Source organism: Prionailurus viverrinus, chromosome D3, assembly GCF_022837055.1.
Source record: "Prionailurus viverrinus isolate Anna chromosome D3, UM_Priviv_1.0, whole genome shotgun sequence".
NCBI lineage: Eukaryota > Metazoa > Chordata > Mammalia > Carnivora > Felidae > Prionailurus > Prionailurus viverrinus.
The window spans coordinates 50721272-50743649 of record NC_062572.1 but is presented as its reverse complement, the minus strand read 5'-3'; the positions used below and the strand labels follow the sequence as shown (position 1 = coordinate 50743649).

The 22378-nt window shown below is 39.4% G+C and overlaps 1 protein-coding gene across 1 annotated transcript in view; it reads left to right on the top strand.

Moving 5' to 3' along the window:
* Nucleotides 1-4892: 4892 nt before the first annotated feature.
* The window catches only part of CHST9 (carbohydrate sulfotransferase 9), a 243915-nt gene continuing 226429 nt past the window's right edge, over nucleotides 4893-22378 (top strand). The window contains exon 1 of the mRNA XM_047828193.1: nucleotides 4893-4935. The gene's annotated coding sequence lies outside the window, so the exon portion shown is untranslated. The remainder of the gene's footprint in view (nucleotides 4936-22378) is intronic.

Genomic DNA, 22378 nt, shown 5'->3' with positions numbered 1-22378 from the left:
GTATGGCAGGCCCCTCATCAATTCGGACCATTGCAAATTATTTTTTATTTTCACTTGGGGTCTTGAAGTCATCTGTCAATATCTTGACCACCCATTTCAGAAACTGAAACCCACTTTAGAAAATAAAAAAATGTATGTATCCACATACCATTTTAGAGAAAAGTTTTGCATTTTTTTTTTTTTTTGGTAAATCACTCAAAGATTGGAATCTTTGCAATTCCAATCACCCGTCAAAAATCATCAAAGATGTAAAATATAATTTCTTTATAAAAAGGTACACTTATATTTCCACATTTTATGAATTTCCAATTTTGGTTTTTCTATACATAAACATGATATAAATTTTTCATAAAATTTCATTGCTTAGGACTTAAAAAGTGGCCATTGGAAAGGTTTTGTTTTTTGTTATTTTTGAAAGGAAATTCATACTTGTTTAGTTTAAGAAATGACATACATAACTTCCCTACAGACTTTGGTTTTCCTAAAATAACTGCAAGCAGTTCTTATTCAATCAACCAATCAATACATATTTATTGACCTGCTCTATTTACTAAGACTATTAGGTGCTGACTATTCTAATTTATTTGACCTTGAATCATTGCTGTATTTGGGCAGCAGATGTATAATAAATTATATTAAACATCTTGTTTTGGGGCGCCTGGGTGGCGGAGTCGGTTAAGCGTCCGACTTCAGCCAGGTCACGATCTCGCGGTCCGGGAGTTCGAGCCCCGCGTCGGGCTCTGGGCTGATGGCTCAGAGCCTGGAGCCTGTTTCAGATTCTGTGTCTCCCTCTCTCTCTGCCCCTCCCCCGTTCATGCTCTGTCTCTCTCTGTCCCAAAAATAAATAAACATTGAAAAAAAAATTAAAAAAAAAATCTTGTTTTATTATATGTATTATTATACATCTTGTTTCATTTTCATTTCATAAAACACATCTTGTTTCATTTTAATTTACTTATAATTACCTTTTAGTTTTTCTGTTTGGCCAACATTTTTTTTTTCATATAAAGGTTTTCATTCTTTAGAGATCACAGTTCTTCCTCATTTACTATTAATCCTGTGCTTTCTCCATGTATTTTTCCCTGTGCGTTTTTTTTCAATATTTTTCTGAATATTTAACTTGTGTTTTAGTTATATATATCCGATCCTTGATATTTTTCTTAATTTTTAAAGAAATAGCCTCTTTTCTAAAAAAAATGGTAAAGACATTGCCCACAGAGTCAAGTGGCATTTCTTTTTTTCCCCATTATGTACTAATTTTGGTCTACCTCAAACTGCAAAATTTGCTACACCATAGCACGGAGTTAAATCATTATACTTCCAGACTCCTCCTTGACTGTAAAATTTTAATGCTTTGTCCTTGCCCTGTTTATTCCTGACATGAAAATAGGATGTTTTCATCTTAACTTTCAGAGAGGAAGTTTGACTTCGTAGGATACCACATTCTACATCCTGTATATCAACTTCAGGTCATCAGTACCACATTTCTTTAGCGTGTTCCCATTTTTGTTTTGAATTTCATCTACTGAGAAAAAAGCCTACACTCGCCTTTTATTTTGTGATTAGAATATGCATTGGGCGTCACTATGCAGATGAACTGACATGTGAAGTTGAATAATCATCTGAATAGCGTAATCAAAATAAGTGATCATGACCAGACGTTGCAGAGTTCTAGAAGGTGGAAGAGTTCTAGGCCTGTCCAGTTCAATGACCTCAAGGACTACAGATGATAAAACAGAGCCCAGGGAGAGAAGACTTGCTCATCTTCATAGATCTAAATCCTGTTCTCCAGCACTTTTTTCCTTTTCATCTCACTAGCTTAAGCTTTTTAAAAACCATTTTAAACCTCTTTTTCTTTAAAAGTTGTTTGTTTTTATTTTTCCCTCAGAAAAGTCTGGATAAAATGCCTTCTATCATCCATTACAAGAGTTCTGTTATTCTCCCCTTCTGGCTTAGCGGGAAAGCTTGTGCTCCCTTGCTTGTGAATCAACATATATCATGTTCTTTCATTATTTTTCTTGTTTTACTCCTGCTGTACAGAATAACAGCAAGAGAAGTTCCTGTAGCTACTGGACTATCCTCTATTGACTCATGTAAGAGTACTTCTTCCCAAGTAAACATATCTCTGCTTTCCCTCAACAAAACAGTTGGGACCAAAAATCAGATGGTTTAGAGGTATTTGCAACCCTCAATGGCCTTGTACATTGTGCTTAATGTATTTCTGCTGAATTATTATTTGGGCCATTCATTAAGACAAGCCATCATGGAGAAGTGCATGGCTAAAGAAAAACACAAACTCAACAATACTAAGAGCTATCTCATACTAGTACTGTGTTCACACCTAAAGTAGCTGTTTTGCACATGCAATACCAGAAAAATACCCTTCTTTACTCATTTCCTACCCTCGACCCCTGTTTTCCTTACACACACCTCTCACAAAATATAAGCAGCTTGCTGGGCTCATTCTTATTACTATTACTTATATTTTCAAAGTCAAATTTGACTGCATTTCTTATGCTTTAGTCCAATAATTATCTGCCTTATGATGGTGAAGTCCTCCTTCCACAAAAGCACTCATAATTTGATGCAGAAACTCCTTTTATGACTATAATTGTTACTAACCTACACATTAAAGGATCAATGATCCAGAAGCTTCATACTTGCCCAGAAACAGTCAATAGTTAAACATTTTAAGGCATTCAAGGAACTAAACAAAATTAATAGACTAGAGAGTTTAGAAACATGCTGTGAACCAATGTTTCAGAAATAATTCACTATGTAAAAATTAAATTAGTTTAACTACAAAATTTTTTAAAACGGCAGTATTTTCACTTAACCATATAACTCCCAATCAAATGCCGTGAGAAAATGTATCTTACGATGCTTGGTATGCACTCAGGTGATTCTTTGATCCTTTATTCATCAACCTCGGATATCAACAAAATTCAATTTTCTTAGTCATTAAAAATATCTTTAATGGCTTTGGACAAAAGATCAGGAGTAGAAGACAGATCATAGTTCTAAGTGTTTAATCTGGTATGGTAGATGAATGAAATAGAGTCTCATCCAACAAGGGATTCGCAATGCCTAGCAGCCCACCAATCAAGCAAATTCATTCAGAAGTTGACCTGACCCTACCCAGTTTCCCCCAGGAGCTACAAAAACTTTAAGACTTTGGAAATAATAGAGTTATAGTGATATTCTCGCTCAACTCCTTTATTTTGCGAATGAGAAGGTACTGGTAACAAAACTTGTCTGACTTTCAGCAGCCAAAAAGCAGAGTGCAGCTCTTCTGAGCCAGGCTGCAATTTCTTCACTGCTCTATGTAATGATGGTTACAACTCCAAGAGTGCATAGAACATGGAATGACACCCATAGGACCAAACTGAAAGTGACTAAGTTAAACTGGTTAATTCATTCGACAAGCACTCATCAACTGCCTACCAGTTAATAACAGCTCAGGGACTCCATCTTGTTTCTTTGAAAGTCCAACTGCAGGAAAAGAGGTACACTCTAGTGGTGAATAAGAACCTTCACTGCATGGAAGACAGACATTATCGGAGCTAAATATTAATAACAAACCAGCAGACATATAAATTAAAAATAAAACTCTTAGAAAAAAATCAGGCTCTGTTTCAAAGAGCCCTGGATCAGGCACAAGCAATTCCTTTAATAGCATTTCCTCAATGAACCAAAGTTCCTTATCACCCCATGTGATTTCTAAGCCACCAGTAAGACTAAGACCAACTGGAAATGCAGAAACTTGGTAACAGCTCAGTTTGAAAAATATATATATTCTAATTAGCAGTGTAGTAGGTTTAACCACTTACCACTTTTCAAACGTCTTCCTTTAATTCATAAAAACTGCCCAAGTCAATGCCCCATCAAGGGTTTTGTCTACTTTACTGGCTCTAGTTTGGTCAAATTGTTGCTTGCATAATGTTTGGAACTAATTTTTAAGTCTTTTAAAGATTTAATCTTTTTAAATCCCGACGAACCGTTGGTTCGTTTCCTTTAACCGTAAAAGAAAATTGATCCCAGTCTTGGGTCTTTCCAAAGCCCTTTGCAAACTGCCCACTTCAGCTTGCTGGATTTTGAATTGCATGGCCTGAGAGATCTCTGAGGTCTGGAATATGGTAAATGGCCACTGCTCTTTTTGAAGGAAGCCCTTGCCTTACAGAAACCTGCTACTGAACTCACCCCCGGCACATATTCCTAACTGCACCTACCGCCCGACCATCATCAATATGTGCATACGTGTGTGTATAAATATACATATATAAAAGGTGTTTATATAAATCTAAATATATACAATATGCGAAGCACAAGAAATCCTAAGACTCTGAAGTCAACGTTTGCAATAACCTGCCAACCTATTGATTTGTCCTTCGGGTGTTTGTAGAACACCTGGGAAAGGAATCCGAGACGGGGCAGAGGTGAAGAGGGGAAGGTGAATTAGGAAAGGGCGAGGATAATTACTTCCCAGACCAAGACCGGATGGCACTCGAGCCTCGACCGGGCCGGGGTCGGGAGGGAGGGCGAGGGGCCGGCGGAGGAGAAACCGGAAAGTCGGGGAAGAGAGGGCGACCGAAGCCGAGCGGCGGGCGGCGGGGCGGGCGGCGCGCGGCTGGGGAGATAAAGGCGGGAGGCGGAGCCGCCGGGGCGGGCGGGGGCGCGGCGGCCGCGGCGGGAACGGAGCGCGAGCGGCAGCGGGCTCGAGCGGAGGCGGCGCCGCAGCCAGCCGGGCGGACGGGCGAGGGCGAGGGCGAGCGCCGGGCTCCGCGCAGCCCCTGCTCCCCGCGTGCCGCGCCCGCCCCTGCGCACCCGACGGCCCGCGGCGGGGAGGAGTCCTCCGAGTTTGCCCCGGAGCGCGGGGAAGTTTCCCGCGAAGCTGCGCTCCTGGAGGAGCGGGACCGGCCGGCGGGTGCTCGCGAGGTGAGCGCACCGGGTTGGGGCCGGGGATGGGGTGGGCGGTGGGGGCCGGGGTCGCGGGGAGCGCTTAGCACCCGAGGTAGAGGGGTCTGCGTGGGCGGGGAAGCGCATCCTCACCTTTTCAGGTACTTCACCTCTGTTGGATGAGGGAGGCATCTTTCTTTGCCTTTGTACCCCTTCTCCCCCTCGCTCCGCACCCAATGTGTGAACCCACTTCCGTTCACTTTACTGGACCTGCTTGGAGGGGCGGGGTGGCCGGGAGGTGGAGGGGACAGGAGGACTTTGAGAAGGGCGCCGGAGGAGGACGGGCGCCCGAACTTTACCTGTGCTGGACTCCTGGGTCCGGCGGGGCGCCCCGGGCTCCGGGATGCCCGGTGCCAGCCCCCACTTGGCGCAAGCAGAGGCTGGAGGGAGGACACCCAGGGCACGGTATTGAGTTTCTGATGCCGGTTTATCCGGTCCTCCAGCGTGTTTGGCAGAAAGATGAGCATCTCTGCAGCGATGCCTCTTTTGCATCGGCCTCACGCTCCAAGACTTTGCTCAAAGCTCTTGCGAAGGCTGCGGGCAGTGCGGGAGGCAAGTTAGGAGAATCAGAGCCCGGGTCGTTCGGGCCCCAGCAAAGGGGTTGGGAGGGGTGGCGTGGGGTGGGGGGGAGGGAGGGATGAAGTGGGTTGGGGAAGAGTAGGACCGGCGTGATTGTTGTGTTGCTGCTGCCGTTACTTTCCTACGGTCACGGTTACCCGCTCGCTCTTCTGCCCCGTTTGAACATCCTGTCTGCCAGCACTTTTCTGTTAGAGAGCTAAAAGGTGTTCTGTCTGATGACTGTCAGGAGTTACTTCCAAGTAAGTTCACAGGTGCAAAGCCTGAACGGCTGCTCCTCCTGGCTCAACTGCCTGCGGTCCACCCCCCAGTTCCCTCCCACCGGCAAACTGTTCCCGAATCTTCCAGGGTTTTGAAAGGGATGGCAAGTACATGATGTAGTTTGTGTTTGTGTGACTTTTCCCCCCACTATGTTATCAGAACCAAATCAAAACACTGGAGACGTTTAATGGGACTCCGCTTCAGTAGTTTTGATAGTAATTAAGAGTATTATTCACAGTGTTTATTTTTCTTCGCTTTAACTCCAAACATTGCATTAATCTCTCTGTGTACAGTTCTGTCACTGTTTCACTGGGTTTAACGGACAAAGGCTTCTTGTGGACTCACATATACTCACCAAAATACAATGTGACAATATCCAGTATTTGTCTGTCTTCCTGATTCAGTGGTCTGGCACCTGCCAATTCCAGTACCTAATCATAACACCATATGCCTGTCTACACTATGCCTGTTATCCTTCTTCGTGGGCAAGACTACCCTGGACTACCCAATTTTGTTGTTGCTTAAGGGGGTTTTAAGGGCTTCGGTCAAAGGGAATCAAATACACAGAACACAATTAGAATTCTAGCCAATGCATTCAGAAGGAATACAATCCTGGACACTTATAGTTGACCAGTTATTGAAGAAAAATGAAAATCCTCTCATCACACAGACAACATTTTGATTGAATATAGTCAATGAGAAATGGCACACATTGCATGCTCTGAGAAAGCAGGAAGGATTTTCCTCTTGCCTCATTTGAGTTTTATCTCCTTTATTATAGTAGCATCCTCTAGAAAATGAACACCTTGCAGATAGATGTTGGTATGTACTGACTAAACACCATATTTTTTAATACAGAGGCTTGGTGACAGTCCAAATACATAAATGTTTTAAATCATTACCAACCATCTGTTCTCTCCCACTTACTTAAAACGCAATGTTTTATTTTCACAGGTATCAAAACATACATCCTCATTTCATACATTTCCATGAATATCCTGAAATCTGCCATGGTATCTGATGTTGACCCAAGTTTGGCGACTGCCGTGGTTGGCTTGTTATACTATAAACTCCTCTCCTTTTATTTTCAATGAAAGAAGAAATCAAAAAAGTTTTAAAGCCTTTGGCCAAAGCTGGTGTGTCTACTCCAGTGAAACCTGATTGTCCCCCCACTCCCACCTTTTTGTTACCAAAGAGAAGCTGAGAATTAGTACAGCTGCGAGCTCCTCCTGATGACATTCTTTCCCTTTCTTGCTGGTCACAAGGGTAGCATTTGGTGCTCTGAAGCAGTGCATTAAACAGCCCTGTGACTCCAAAAATTTAGTGTGTTTCCAGAAGGATAAAACATCTTCCCAGGAAGAATTTACAAAACGGGAGCTTAATATTCCAAACCCCAAATTAAGTAGACCTAGGATATACACATTGTTTCCCACATAGATCGGGGTGTAGGTGTCACCTAGCACATCAATAACATGTCTCTGTAAGTAGTCTTTATATTTGTGTTTGGGAACCTGGATGGGTTTGTATGTAACCAGGGGGTAGATCAACACCCCTCATCTTGTTTATGTCATCAGTGGAACAATATTTGGGGTTTTGAGTCCTGCCCCCCAAATCCAAGAAGCCTTTCATATTTAGGGATGTTTGCTGTAGCTACACCTGGAACGTTAGGATGTTTTTAGCACTCGAAATTAAGTTGCGTAATAAATATGTTGTTCCTTTGATGCAGGCAGAATGTTGGGAAATTCTTTTTATTCAAATCTAGGTGTAGTGTTCTAAAGCACTTTCATATTTTTAAGGAAAAAGATATCGGCAATCTTGCCCACACTTTGCAAATACTTTATATGTACTAGAAGAACATCAAGAACCAAAGAAACGTGAGGTTTCTACCTTCTAACCTGCTACGCTGCTCTATACTGCTTTTGCCTTGAAAGCATAACATTCTCCTTACTTATTACCAGGATAGCACTGAAGGGAATGAACCCAAACTATATAGATAATTTTGAAAGTTAAGTTGCCTTTAAAAATATGGTTTAATTTAAACCCTTGTAAATACATAAGGATGTGTTAGATCTTACTTTTCTGAATACTAAAAATGAATTATTGAGGGGAAATAGTTTCACTATGTATAGTAAGCACCCTGAATTATTCATGTTAATGAGAAGAATAGAGGCAAAGATAATCCAAAATCATGGTTATTTAAAAAGTCATTTGTTTTTGTCTTTGGAACGTATTACATGTTTGGTTTAAAAAAGAGTTTCATTGTTATTGTGGGCAAGTTGCCCTTCTAATTATTTTGTTTCATTTAGGTTAATTTTTAAATGAGTTTATATACCTCAAACACCAAAAACGATTTAAAGGGAGGTGGCAGGCTGCCCAGAAATGAGCCGGGTGATAGAAATAAGCAAACCTGGCCTGGCAGCTTTGCGGTAGAATACATGTAATTCACAGAAACATGATCAAGACTTGACTGTATACCTATCTAATGAATATGTTTTAAGAATTAGACATGTCTCTGGGAAAAATAAAAGTCATTCAATCAAAATTGGAGAAATTCAATCCCACTTTACATGGTAAGCTAGGTGATTAATATATTTTTTAAATGATAGTGGGGTACTCCAGAAATCCCAACAGGAATATTCTGGTTTACTAAGCTGAATCTGTAAGCATGAGGTTTTACTAAAGCATACACATATGTATGTATTAAGGTGATAGTCCTATGCCTTACATAGGTACTTTCTAAAGGAGAAACACCACCAGAATAAGGTGTTTGGCCAATTTGATCTCTGTTCCTATGCTCCAAATCAAAGTACATTTCATCGAAGAGAAGCTCTCAAGTATCTATTGTTACCGAGGACCTGGTTAGTAAAATAGTTGAAGTTCAGCAAGACTGTCAATTTAACAGATTTCTATTGTGTTTTTCAAAAGCTCTAGGGTAAAATTGGTGGTGGATGAAATAGTTACTTGAACAAGAAGTTGATTCACACCATACCACTGGCTGTTAAACACCTTGTTTATAGTCAGTGTTTAGTTGTATATAGATTTTGTTGTGTTGTTAGTTCTGTGGACTATTAGAAAACCTCTGTGGGGAAGGTTAGAGCTGCTAAAAAATATATGATTGGAAAAGCAGAGAAGATCATTTTGATTTCAAGAATTCAAAGCAAAACTAAAACTGTAACTTTTACCGCAGTGAGCAGAATGGTAATAAAGTAGGTGTCCCCCCTCAGAGTGGTGACTATGTTCTCATAATACATGTGCTCACTACTGAAAGTGTAGGGGTACTTCGTTTTTGAGGAAACATTTTTTATTTTCTATAGGATGTGACATTTTTTTAAAGACTTGAGTCTTTAGACTGAATATTTTAAAAGAAATATTGTGGTTGGAAATATAATTGAGACCCACAGGATATATTTTATATACATTTGTTAAAGGCATCAGTTTCTTCTGATCAGTTGCCTAAGTCTTAGAATCAAAATTATGCATTTTGTTATAGAGCTGGAAAGGACCTTTAAAGTAATTTATTCCAATGCCCTCATTTTACAGTTAAGGAAATAGGGACCCACGGTGATCACTGTGAGCAGCTAAAGGTCACACTGGTAGTTAGTGGCAGAGCAGAAACTAGAAACCTGATCTCCTGACTCATTCAGCTCCCATGTAGTAAGTTGGGTAGTTAGGGGAGTTAACTCTTTCTGGCCATCAGAGTATCAGCTCCACACGATAGTCATGAAATGAAATGGTACAGAGGTAGAAGCAGAAGGCTTGTGACTTTTTTATCTTCTATCATCCACTGAGTGCTCACTGTGGACCAAACCGTGGTTCTCAACCCTCTTAGTCTCTTTTTTAACAGCAAACATTTTGTGAAATGTATGTAATCCTGAAATGTATGTAATTCATCAATAGTTTAGTTACCAAATATATCTGTAATGAAAAGGAGCAGTTAACTAAAATTAATTTGTGATTTGCAATTCTACTAATGTCTGAGGATGTCTTCACTGCAGCATATATTAAAGTAGCAGAAGCTTGCATGTATATGTAACGAATAAATTTAGATTGAAGACAAATAAAACATTCTATACAAGAAGTATAAGAAGGTGAAAGAACAGGATAGACTGAAAGTATGTTGGGATAATTACAAACCAGACTTATTTGTATGTGATAAAGGATATAATGGGAATCGTTCCAGGGAAAATATGCCAAGTCAAATTATAGACTGTCAGGATGGAGAAAATGTGGAAGTGTGATATTCTGCAAATGAGAGAATAAATACTATTAATATACTTGCACCAAAATTCCAAACCTATTTTATGGAATAGTTTCATCCTGTTACTAGTGTGAACTCTACTTCAAGGGATTCTGCAGGTTACCCACCATATCATCAATAATAACAGGTAAAACATTTCTAAAATGAAAATTATTGATTTATGCTGATATTGCCTCTTTAAGGTTATTTTCTATTACTATCGTGGTCTGTCAATTCTGGAGTTAGGAGACAGACTACGTGGAATGATTAAATTACTTGCCGCAGCAACTTGAATTGTCAATCTCTGGGCTTTCAGTGGAAATTCGTATAAAATGTTTAATTATGATTATGTACCATATTCTATAGGCTGGTATTCACTATAGGTTTAGTTCAGTGGGACATTGCATGTCGTGTGGGCTATTTGGGGAAATTCTTCGTTAACTAGCATTGCTTCTCCTCACTGAAAGCTGACCATACTCTCCTGTCCCAGTAACTGTGACAAACCAGAGTGTACCCATCCCTTCCCAAAATATTCTCTAGTGGCGTTCTCACCCTGAGGAGATCCATAGGACTAGATAAACAAGATTTTTATGATGGCATGGATTATTCTTCATGCCTTTACTCATCTATCTTTATTTTCTTTACATGGAACTGTCCTGCTGATCCACTGACCTTCAAACTCAAGCTCATGTTTTGATGTTTTTCTGTCACTGTTACCTTTGTAAGAGTTTACTTCTTCTGGCCCTCCCTTCTCTTAGAAATCTCTCTTTGGTGGGTGGCTATGAGTGTTGACAAACTAATACGCAAGCTGACTAGTATTTTAGTGTTCCTAGGCCTGAACCTTGTTTAAATGCAGGTCTCCAAAAAGCATTGAAGGCTTTCATACAGACAGAGACCATATACACACTCACATGTGTGTATGTATATGTATATATGTACATGTCATATGTACATACATATATGTATACACATGTAATTTCAGGCCCTGAGAAAACAGAAAAGGAGGTATTTGGGGGGTTGTATTTTGAATGCCCTTGAAACATCTTTATGCAAACAAAGAACTGCACGGGTCCAATATCGGAAGTTGTACCCTAAAACAGTGCTGTGAAGTATGCTCACAGAAGAGGCCAAAATCTGTTACCACCCCAATAAAGTGTTGTATTAGAATTTTTTTTTATGTTGCTTGAAATCAATGTGTCCTGTGCTAGCATATAGGAGTCAGGCCAGGAGAAGTGGTTAGATTGCTGTGGTGTCTGTCCTAGATGTATGTAGCCTCTTGCACTGTTGACACACTAAAAGCACACCGACATCTCTGCTCTCTGCAAAATATAGAGTATTTGCAGAGAAATAAGAAGGTTTTGAAGATTCCCTGTATATGCAACATACGGGAGAGCGTGAGACCCTAGAAACAAGGGAGGGAATTGAGAGGGGAACTCAAAATTTTCACTTCTAATATTTGCACTACCAGACCATAGCGTAAGACCCGCTTTTGAGAATTAAGAGTTCTACGAAATGCTGTTCCAGTATTAACTGCAGTGAGCATCTTGAATTTACCAAGTTGTAAGTAAGAATTGGTTCTTTTCTTAGATTACTTTCCACTCCCATGTCCATCTTAGATGTCTTTTCTAACATTGTGTATTTCTTATTTTTAAAGAAAGAAACTTTTTAATGTAGACTCTTAGCAGTTAACATGAAAGTCATGGTGTGTGTGTGTGTGTGTGTGTGTGTGTGTGTGTGTGAGAGAGAGAGAGAGAGAGAGAGAGAGAGAGAGAGAGAGAGAGAGAGAAAGAATAGCCAATTGTTTTCACGCAATCACAAGATTCTCTACCAGGAAGGGCATTTACCCAGTCATGAGAGATAGCTTTTCCTACAGAGGGGCTGCAGCAGTTGTGCACAACACAATTTAATCTATGATTGTTCTGCTGTATATTGTTCATTCTTACTGGAAGCTTCTTGGTCAATTGAATGGCCCAACGCTCAACCTCAGACTGACCCCTAACTTTATTTGGTCTACTTTTGTTACAATTTCTAATAAGAGTGTAGTGGCGCAGTGGGAATTGAGAGAAGGTGAAATTGAGGGTGTTGAATTGTGGAGGTGATAAGGAAAGTAAGGAGTTTCTTTCATTTGAGCAGCACAAAGATCTGCGTAGGCAGTGAAATTTTATTGGAAATCTGCCTTTTCTTGTTATGCTTTTTACTCTTCTAGGGAATAGAGGCAGAGATTGTGAAAGCAAAGCCCTCCTCCCTCTTTGCACTGTTAACTCCACCATACAACAGAAAAACCTTTTTTTTTTTTTTTTTTTTTTGCCAGAATAAACAGATCCGACTTCTTCCAGTCACTGGCCTCATCATACCCCCTTTTACTGTCGCACTTCACTACTACCCTAAACTGAGATCTAACACACTAAAGAATGTGGTTAAGAAAAGGAAGAATACATCCAGTCAGTGTAGTGAAAGAAATTTCAGAAGCCTCTGTTAGCAATATGTGAAAATGGGAAAGCGAAATAAGACAATTTTGTCAATTCAAACGAAGAATGTACTATTCGCTTTTCCATTAGTTTCAGAAGCAAGAAGCTCAGAGTTCACTTAGCTTTGTAGTCATTTTTATTGTTTCCTTTATGATCACAGAGAAAATTAGAGCTGTGACTTATAGGTACACGTTACTTGAAGCAAATACAGTCTGTGAAGATTTAAATAAAGTGATGGCATTGATTATCTACTTTAAAAAAGAAATTCCAAAATTGAAATGCAGGCATGATGTTTTAGGAACATATCTCTAAATAAATTTGATTTTCCCACAGCCTTCTTTGAACAGATTAGAGTGAGGGTAATTTATTCCCATCCAATTAGTTTTCTTAACGTATTAAAAAAAATGCTTATGTGTGAACGACATTATTGGACTAAAAGCAGGAACCATTAACACTCTTTTACTTTCTAATATTTGCACTCTGTTTTCAATTAGGAACTTTTACCATTAGAGAATGAGACTCCATTACTGGGATGGGGTTGGCAGTCACCTAGATGCAGTGGGATGGTCTTACTGGTTATTTGTGGCCGGAATCCAAATGTACCGATTGTTAAATATTTTAGGTATTTATCCTATACTTACATTATCACTTCTGTGGTTTGCTAAAAAGTCCAGGAGAGTCATATTTTCAGATTTTGCAGTTTAGAGAGTTATAACAGCATTTAGAATAGAAATGGATTTGCAAATTACCAGACTCTGAAGTAGGAGAGATTGTTTATCTAATACCTTAGAACTTTGGTTCACCTTGAATTTTCCCAACATATCTATACTAACTACTCTTCAGTTAGAATTCCTGGAAATTATTGGCATATATTTTATGCAGAACACTCCTTAAGACATAATTATCTCTCAAGAAGTCCCACTAAGTTCCCCACTTGTAGACCCAGCTATGTGTTTGGTATTTCTTCTAATCTGTTTTTTTTTTTTTTTTAATGTTTACGTATTTATTTGAGAGAGACGGTGAATGCACCAGTAGGGGAGGGCAGAGGAAGAGGGAAAGAGAGAATCCCAAGGAGGCTCTGCACTGACAGCACAGAGCCTGACACAGGGATTGATCTCTCAAGAACTGCGAGATCATGACCTGAGCCAAAATCAAGAGTCGGATGCCTGATGAGCCACCCACGCACCCCACTTCTTGTCTGTCTTAAAGAAACATCAAGTAAAACATGTCAAAATCAAACTTGTGATCTTTTCCCATCTCATCCCAACAAATCTGGGAAAGCCTCCAGATTTCCCCAGCTCCCAATCTCCCATTTTATCCCTGACATAACCTCTCGTTTACCTCATATCAAAGCCTTCACCCAGTTGTTAATTTTTACCTCCGAAGTATGTTATAAATTATACACCTGAAACTAATATAACACCGTATGTCAATTGCATTTCAATAATACATTTTTTTTAAGTGTGTTACAAATCTGCCTCAGGCCATCACCCAAGTCTAATCGTTCACCCTCCACTGTGTACAGAACCACAGGGCCTATATCCCTGGTCTCCTGACATCCAATAATGCTTCCCTGCAGTTCCATCCTCCAGTAACGTGCCAGAGAAGTCACTGTTTTAACTACAGATACTACTTCAAATGGGTTACCATTACTTGGTAAAGCCCAAAGCTGTGCCCCTGGTTTTTTAAAATCCATCAATGTTGGGCCCCTCCAGTCTCACCTCTTTGATATTCCCACTCTTTCCCTCTGCTTCAACTGACTGGCTTTCTTCTAGTTGCTTTGACTTGCTGTGCTCTCTCCCATCACCACACCCATGAACACACGTACCAAAATATTGTCCCCTTAACTCTTAGTTAGTACTTCAAATACCAACCCAAATGTCATTTTCTCAAGTGAACCATCTCTTCCTCCCTAGAGTGAGCCAAATCTCCTTGTAATATACATATACATGTATATGCTTGTATGCATAAACGTGTCCATATTTATGTATTCCTATCTTTCACCGAGATGGTTGCAAATTCACATTCGTTTGTGTAATTATTTAATCAACCACTAGGGTAGAGTGTGTAGTTTTGACGGTCCTTCTATTCCTAGAAAACACTGCAGTGCCTGGTCATCGTGGCAGTGTAGTAAGTATTTGCTGAAGAAATGTGGACTGGACATCCCTGTCTTTAACCCCACGTGTATACGTGCGTACAAATACACTATACACAGACACCTGCTCACACCCACCCTCACATTCTGATGAAAACACACAAATAAAAACTTGAAAGCTTTGGGGCGCCTGGGTGGCTCAGTCGGTTAAACGTCCGACTTCAGCTCAGGTCATGATCTCGCGGTTTGTGAGTTCAAGCCCCGCGTTGGGCTCTGTGCTGACAGCTCAGCCTGTTTCAGATTCTGTGTCTCCCTCTCTCTCTGACCCTCCTCCGTTCATGCTCTGTCTCTCTCTGTCTCAAAAATAAATAAACGTTAAAAAAAAAAAAAAGACTTGAAAGCTTTGAAGCCCCACCTTTTTCTTTCTTTTTGATCTCCCCAAAGATCACTCTCCTCTTTCTTCAATTTCTGGTATTATAATAGTGATTCATTCAGAGGTGACTTAAGTAGTGCTACATTTTCTTAGAAAGTAAAGAAATTGAATTGCAATTGAATTCCTTACCTCCCCCCTCAAAAAAAAGCTTAAGCAAGCATTACTTTACATTATTTCCTATGACATATGAAGTCTCTTGATAATTATAGAAATTTTAAAAGGCTTCATCTTATGGGAGTTTTATGCTGTGCCATTTGTGCATATTTTGGCATTAGACAGTGATCTAAAATTGTATTATGTTGGAGAAAAGAAGAGGAAAACCTTTTGGAGGTTACCTGTCCATATGGCCCCTGTATGGAGATAAGCCGGATGAAGGAGAACAAAAATTAAAATGAGAATAAATATATGGAATTGAAAGAGTAACATAAAAGTCTAGGTTATAAATTAAAAGTAGGTATTTTAGGGCCGCCTGGGTGGCTCAGTCAGTTAAGCGTCCGACTTCAGCTCAGGTCATGATCTTGGGGTCTGTGGGTTCGAGCCCCGTGTCAGGCTCTGTGCTGACAGCTCAGAGCCTGGAGTCTGTTTTGAATTCTCTGTCTCCCTCTGCCCCTCCCAACTCTCACTCCATCTCTGCCTCTCTCAAAAATAAACAAAAACAAAAACAAAAAAAGTATTTTTAAGAATGGCACAGAAGCTTCAAACTATGGCTGAAATAGTTAAGGAAGATACCTACTTACTTGGCACTTACTATGTTTAGATACTGTTTTAATATTGGTGCCTAAATTCCAGTTGCTGTATTAAAATTGAGTTGAGTTTGTCTCCTTTTTATTTGAAGCCTTCTTGCTTTGACTAGTTGAGGGGAGAAGCTGCCAAGCCTAGAACACTCTGTGCCAGAAAGTAAGGAGTCGCTCAGAACTGATGGAGACACATCCGAGGGACTTAAGAGCCAGGTTTAAGGGACTCCCACTTCAAGGCCCAATGTGGGATCATTTGAGCCTAAAAACTAATAACGTATGTGATGGATTAGAGCACATCAAATAGGAAACGAAGCACGAGCCCGTAGTGCATGTGTATATGCAGACGGTGGTGGTTAGAAGGAAAAGCCCTGTTTCACTGAAGAGTACAAGCTAATAATTTTAAAAAATGATGGGATTATAAAGTCGCAGTTTTGCAACACTCTAACAAAGAGTCATCAAGGGATTATCCAGAGTGAATGGTTTTGGGGGACATGATATTCATGCTATCTCTAAATGTCATCTCACAGGTTGCTTATTAATTACAAAGTGGGCAAGATACCTTTACAGGAAGAAATCTGGCAGATACCAGCTTTTAACCAAGTGATCACACTTGATGTCGCCACAAGCGGGATGAATTGACATCATGTGATATGACACACATATGAAGTAGGGCACATAATCACCTGAGAAGTTATTCTGCCAAAAATGTTTCACATCATAGGGAAACAATCTGACAACTCCAAACTAGAAGACATTCTTCAATATAATCAACCTGGATACTTCAAAAATGTCAGTGCCATGCACAAAGAATCCTACAAAATTGTTCAGGATTAAAGGGGACTGGGAACTAACTGCAAGGTATCCTTCTTGATCAGATTCTGGTTTGGGGGTGGGGAGTGGAGCTATACAGGCTACTATTGGGACAGTTGGAGGAATCTGAATATGGGCTGTAGATCATAGAATAGTATCACATCCGTGGTAAATTTCCTTAGTATGATGATCATGTTGGGGTTGTGCAGGAGAATGTCTTTTTGGGGAAAGGATATATTTGAAAGCATTTGCAGGTGAAATCTCGTGATCTCTGCAACTTCCTTTGAAGTGGTTCAGCAAAACTGTTTTAAATGTTGGAGAGAGAAGCAAATGTGGCAAATATTAGCAGTTGTTTAATATAGATAATGATTGTATAGTATTCACTATGTTATTGGTACTTTTCTGTAGGTTAGATGTTTTTAAAAATAAAAATTGGGTAAAATACTCTGTCATTTTAAGCCGGCTGTGCAACAGGTGAGATCATTATCATGTATGGAAGCGAGTGAGGATGTTTGGAAGTTCTTTAGTCCATTAGTAATGTGTCCTCTCCAAAGTATCTAAATATCTCCATTCATCATTCCACAACAATCTGTAAGTTATATTTACACACTTAAGAAAAACTGTCCTTAAGAGAATACGTTTTAGGCAATGTAGGAGACAATCTATCCTGTGGTGTTTGCCTGTAGAACAATGAAACCACTGATGATTTTCACTACAAGATGCACAACATAACAGAATGCAACATGCAGTGTAAAATAGATCTGGCCAGGGCCCCAGTAAAATTTAGAATCCATTGTGATTGTCAACTGTAGATTGTCTGGAAGGTGGTCAAGCACGGTTAGTGTTCATGTATTAGAAGCAGGTACCTAAAGCCCAGTACCATGCAGTTACAACTACCAAAAAATAAAGCTCTCTGCTTAATCAGTAAAGTGAGGGTTGATTCTATATGAGGCGCAAAATAAAAGAAGTTGAATTAAAAATACTTACAAAATTTGTGATAAATTCTCTCTTCAGAAAAAATTCAACTTCAAAATAACTATTTAAAATAGTTATCCTCCCATTAAGGTGTATGGTGGAATATTTGTCCTCAGGTCCCCGTAAGAATACTTTGCATGGTCCTATGATAACAATTAAGGCTGCTTAGGAGATGTACCTTTCACATAACCAGACCAAGTGTAGTGGTGCTTCTTGATATATGACTAAAACCCACAAGAAAACAGGGCTCCTGGGTGGCTCAGTTGGTTGAGCATCTAGTTCTTGATCTCTGCTCAGGTCATGATATCATGGTTCAGGGCATCAAACCCTGTACGTGGCTCTGTGCTGACAGTGCACAGCCTGCTTACGACTCTCTCTCTCTCTCTCTCTCTCTGTGCCCCTCTCCTGCTTGCTCTCTCTCTCTCTCTCTCAAAAAATAAATGTTTAAAAAAAAAGAACTTCTAGACCTTCTTATATTTTAAGATACAATAAACCAAAGATACAAATATTGAGTTCTTTCCCCTTATCTATATGACAGTTTAAAGTTATTATAATTTATAACAAGAAGAGACTAGAATTCCTGAAAAATTTGAAAAAGCAGTCTCTAGATGCTGCTAGCATATACGATGTTGAGGCTAAATTTCACTGTGATAGGAACTCCTCACTAGAAAAAAAATATAACTCATCTTCAGCTTATATTTAGACAAAAATGAATAATCAGCTTGAACTTGGCATTGTTTTAATAAGGGGAAAACAATAACAAATCATTGTGGGGAGGGAGTTGGTTCTTTAAAAGTCTTGATTATCTTCAAATAAAGGAAATAATAGATTTTGTACCACTGTCCCTGTATACCCCACCCCAAACTACTTATATAGCTTATATTTATATCAGTATTAAGACAGTGGATACCCGTACCACTGAAAAGTTTAAGACTTGAGAGAACTGGGTGAAATTGAATTTTGTGATCTTATTAAACTGTTAATATATTTTTATTTCATATTTTTAAAAAATTTCCAAGACCATGAATAACGGAAGTTAAAAGTTGTTAGAATTTATAGCAATAGGGAAAGCGGACTTCCATGTAGAATTTGGCATTAAAAGAGAACAGCTATGCGAACAATTTGTGTAGGTAATTATTAGCTGGAAGCCATTTGTACTCCCCAAGTTTATTGAATATACACATATGATAATAAGACTTTGCACAAATAGAACCTTTTGATAATAAATCCATGTAAAAGATTGTGCCTTGGGGAATAATTCTAGATGTTATAAGTATATTTGAATTCCCTGCACAAGGAATGCAGAACTCTAGACCAAGTATGTAACTATTTTTCATTCATGATGTTTAATAGGTCATTTTACCTAAAGTCTCAGAAAGGATAAGTAAAACAAACAATGGAAAATAGTGTTGTTGTTCTATTTGTACCTACATTCAAAACATAGCAATTACAGAAGAAATAGCAAAAGAGCACTGTGCAGCCTGTCTCCAGAAGGGAACTAAACTACACTCAAAATCATAGTTATCAGAAAGAAAGAAATACCTAATCACTACCTGAGAAGTCTCATTGTCAGCACAAGCTGGAATTACTGATTAACTGGTTTTTGCTTTTGTGGCATCTACTCAGCTGCTTAGAAAAAGCACCTTAGTAGTAAAATAAAATACAGGAGAGGATTCTCTATGAACCCTGTACATTTATAACACTCGATGCAGCGCCCCCATCCCCCGCACCTTGAGTCAGTTTTACTGTATGTTAACAAAATAAAAACAAGGCGATGGATCCTTCTAATTCCCTTTCCTTGTCTAAGATTTTTGTTATATTTGTACTATTATGTCAAATTTTATATTTTCATATTTAAATGAAATCAGTGCTCAAAACAGTCCTTTCATTACCGTTTCCCTTTCAGAGTTACTTTGATTTATTTTGTGCTTGGCTGGATTTTATTTTCAAGGAATTTATTCCTGGATGGCTCCTATGGATTTGTCCTCCCTGAATTTTTGTTCGCCTGATTATTATCCCCATTCCTCCACCATCATCACCCTGTCCTGTTGTCTGGCACCTAATGTCTCTAGTCCATAGCCATTTTCTCATTTTCCCCCCATTCTTGATGGGAGCCGAGGATGTAGAATTGCAGGAGCTGGTATAGTGGGAAAGTCTGCAGCTCCAGGGTTATATCTAGAATACACTGTCTCACCCAGCTTGTTCCATTTGCTCTCATGTTTAAACATTCAGGCTTCTAATTCTGTGTTGTAATTTAGAAGTTGTGGCCTCCCTTATTTTTTTTCCTACAGTACCCTGAGCTGGGAGATCACTCCGTAGCTAATGAGAAGAGTAGATGGTATGGTATCTTCTCCATCCCTGCATCCCTAGTCATTCGGAGTCTCAGTAGGGAAACATCCACATTCCTTACAGCCTGCTTTGCTCTAAACCTCATTGTCCCAATCTAAGGTTTGATGGGCAGTCTTTTGGAACCATGATATTATGTTCAGGAAAATATGCATCCAACTCAAGGTTTGCGAGTTTTCTGTGCCAATTCTCAACCTCTCTGTTTCTCTCCAGATTATTCAGAATTTGGTAGCTATTCTTTACAGTTAATGGCTTGAACTTGTTTAACTGAAATGGAGTTCTTTCTCTCACTATTTTTAGATAGACTTTATTTTTTAAAGCAGTTTCAGGTTGCGTAGAAGGTAGAGATTTCCCATATCTCCCTGCCACACAAATCCCAATACACATAGAGCCTTCCCCATTACCTGCTTCCGCCACCAGAGTGGGCATTTCTTACAATTGAGGAACGTACAAGGACACATCGTTATCACCTAAAATCCGTAGTCTACATTATGGTTCCCTTTCCATGTTATGTATTCTACAGGTTTGGACAGATTTATTTTTTTTTTAACTTTTTTTTTTAACATTTATTTATTTTTGAGACAGAGAGAGACAGAGCATGAACAGGGGAGGGGCAGAGAGAGAGGGAGACACAGAATCTGAAACAGGATCCAGGCTCTGAGCTGTCAGCACAGAGCCCGATGTGGGACTTGAACTCACGGACCGCGAGATCATGACCTGCCTGAGCCGAAGTCGGACGCTTAACTGACCAAGCCACCCAGGCACCCCCAGATTTATAATGACATGCACCCAGCATTCTATATCATACAGAGTGATTTTACTGCACTAGAAGTCCTGTGTACTCCACCTCTTCATACGTCCCTCTTCTCTAACCCCTGCAGCCATTGATCTTTTTGTCTACATACTTTTACCTTTTCTTCAAGGATGCCACATAGTAGAAATCATATAGTGTATAACCTTTACAGACTGACTTCTTTCACCAAGTAATATACATGTAAGTTTCCTTCATGGCTCTCCTAGTGTGATAGTTCATTTATTGTCAGCACCGAATGATATTCCATTGTCTGGAAGGACTACCGTTGATCTCTTCACCTATTGAAGGACATCTTGGTCACTTCCAGTGTTGGTAGTTACGAACACAGCTGCTTTAAACATCCATGGGCGAGTTTTTATGTAGACCTAGGTTTTCAGTTCTGTCAGGAGAACTGAAATTCCACGGAGCATGATTACTGGATTCTATGGTAACAGTATGTTTAGTTTTCTAAGAAACTTCCAAACTGCCTTCTGAAGTAACTACCATTTTGCATTCCCAGCAGTAATGTGTGAGAATTCTGTTGGTCCACATTCTCATCAGCAGTTGACGTTGTCAGTGTTTTGACCTTTCTGATAGGTGCGTGGTCTGATAGGTGTATCTTATTGTTGTCTTGTTTAATTTAAAAAAAATTTTTAATATAATTTATTGTCAAATTGGCTAACATACAGTGTGACTTTTATTTATTTTTTTAATTAAATTCTTTAATGTTTACTTGAAAGTGACAGAGCGTAAGCAGGGGAGGGGCAGACAGAGAGGGAGACACAGAGTCTGAAGCAGGCTCCAGGCTCTGAGCTGTCAGCACAGACCCTGATGCTGGCCTCGAATCAGGAGCCATGAGATCTTGACCTGAGCCAAGTCAGGGAGACTTAACTGAGTCATCCAGGTGCCCCTATTGTTGTCTCAGTTTGCACTTCCCTGATGACCTGGGATATGGAGCATCTTTTGATATGCTTATTTGCCATTGTGTATCTTCTTTGGTGAGGTGTCTGTTAAGTTCTTTGGCCATTTGTTAATTGTTTACTCTCTTATTACTGAGTTTTAAAAATTCTTTGTGTATTTTAGATAACCATCCTGTATCAGGTAAATCTTTTACAAATATTTTATCCCAGTGTGTGACTTGTCTTTTCATTTTCATGATGATGTTCACAGAGCAAAATTTTTTAATTTTTAAAAAAAATTTTTTTTAACGTTTATTTATTTTTGAGACAGAGAGAGACAGAGCATGAACAGGGGAGGGGCAGAGAGAGAGGCAGACACAGAATCTGAAACAGGCTCCAGGCTCTGAGCGGTCAGCACAGAGCCCGACGTGGGGCTTGAACTCACGGACCATGAGATCATGACCTGAGCCGAAGTCGGACGCTCAACTGACCAAGCCACCCAGGCACCCCAAAATTTTTTAATTTTAATGAAGTCCAGCTTATTAATTCTTTCCTTCATGAATTGTGCCTTTCATTTTAGATCTAAAAAGTCAACGCCATGCCTAAGGTCTACCTACATTTTCTCAAGTTATCTTCTAGGGGTTTTATATATATATATATATATATATATATATATATATATATATTTATTTTATTTATTTATTTATTTTTTTTTTTACATTTAAGTCTGTGATCCATTTTAGGTTAATTTTTGTGAGAGGTGTAAGTTCTATGTCTAGGTTTGTTGTTTTT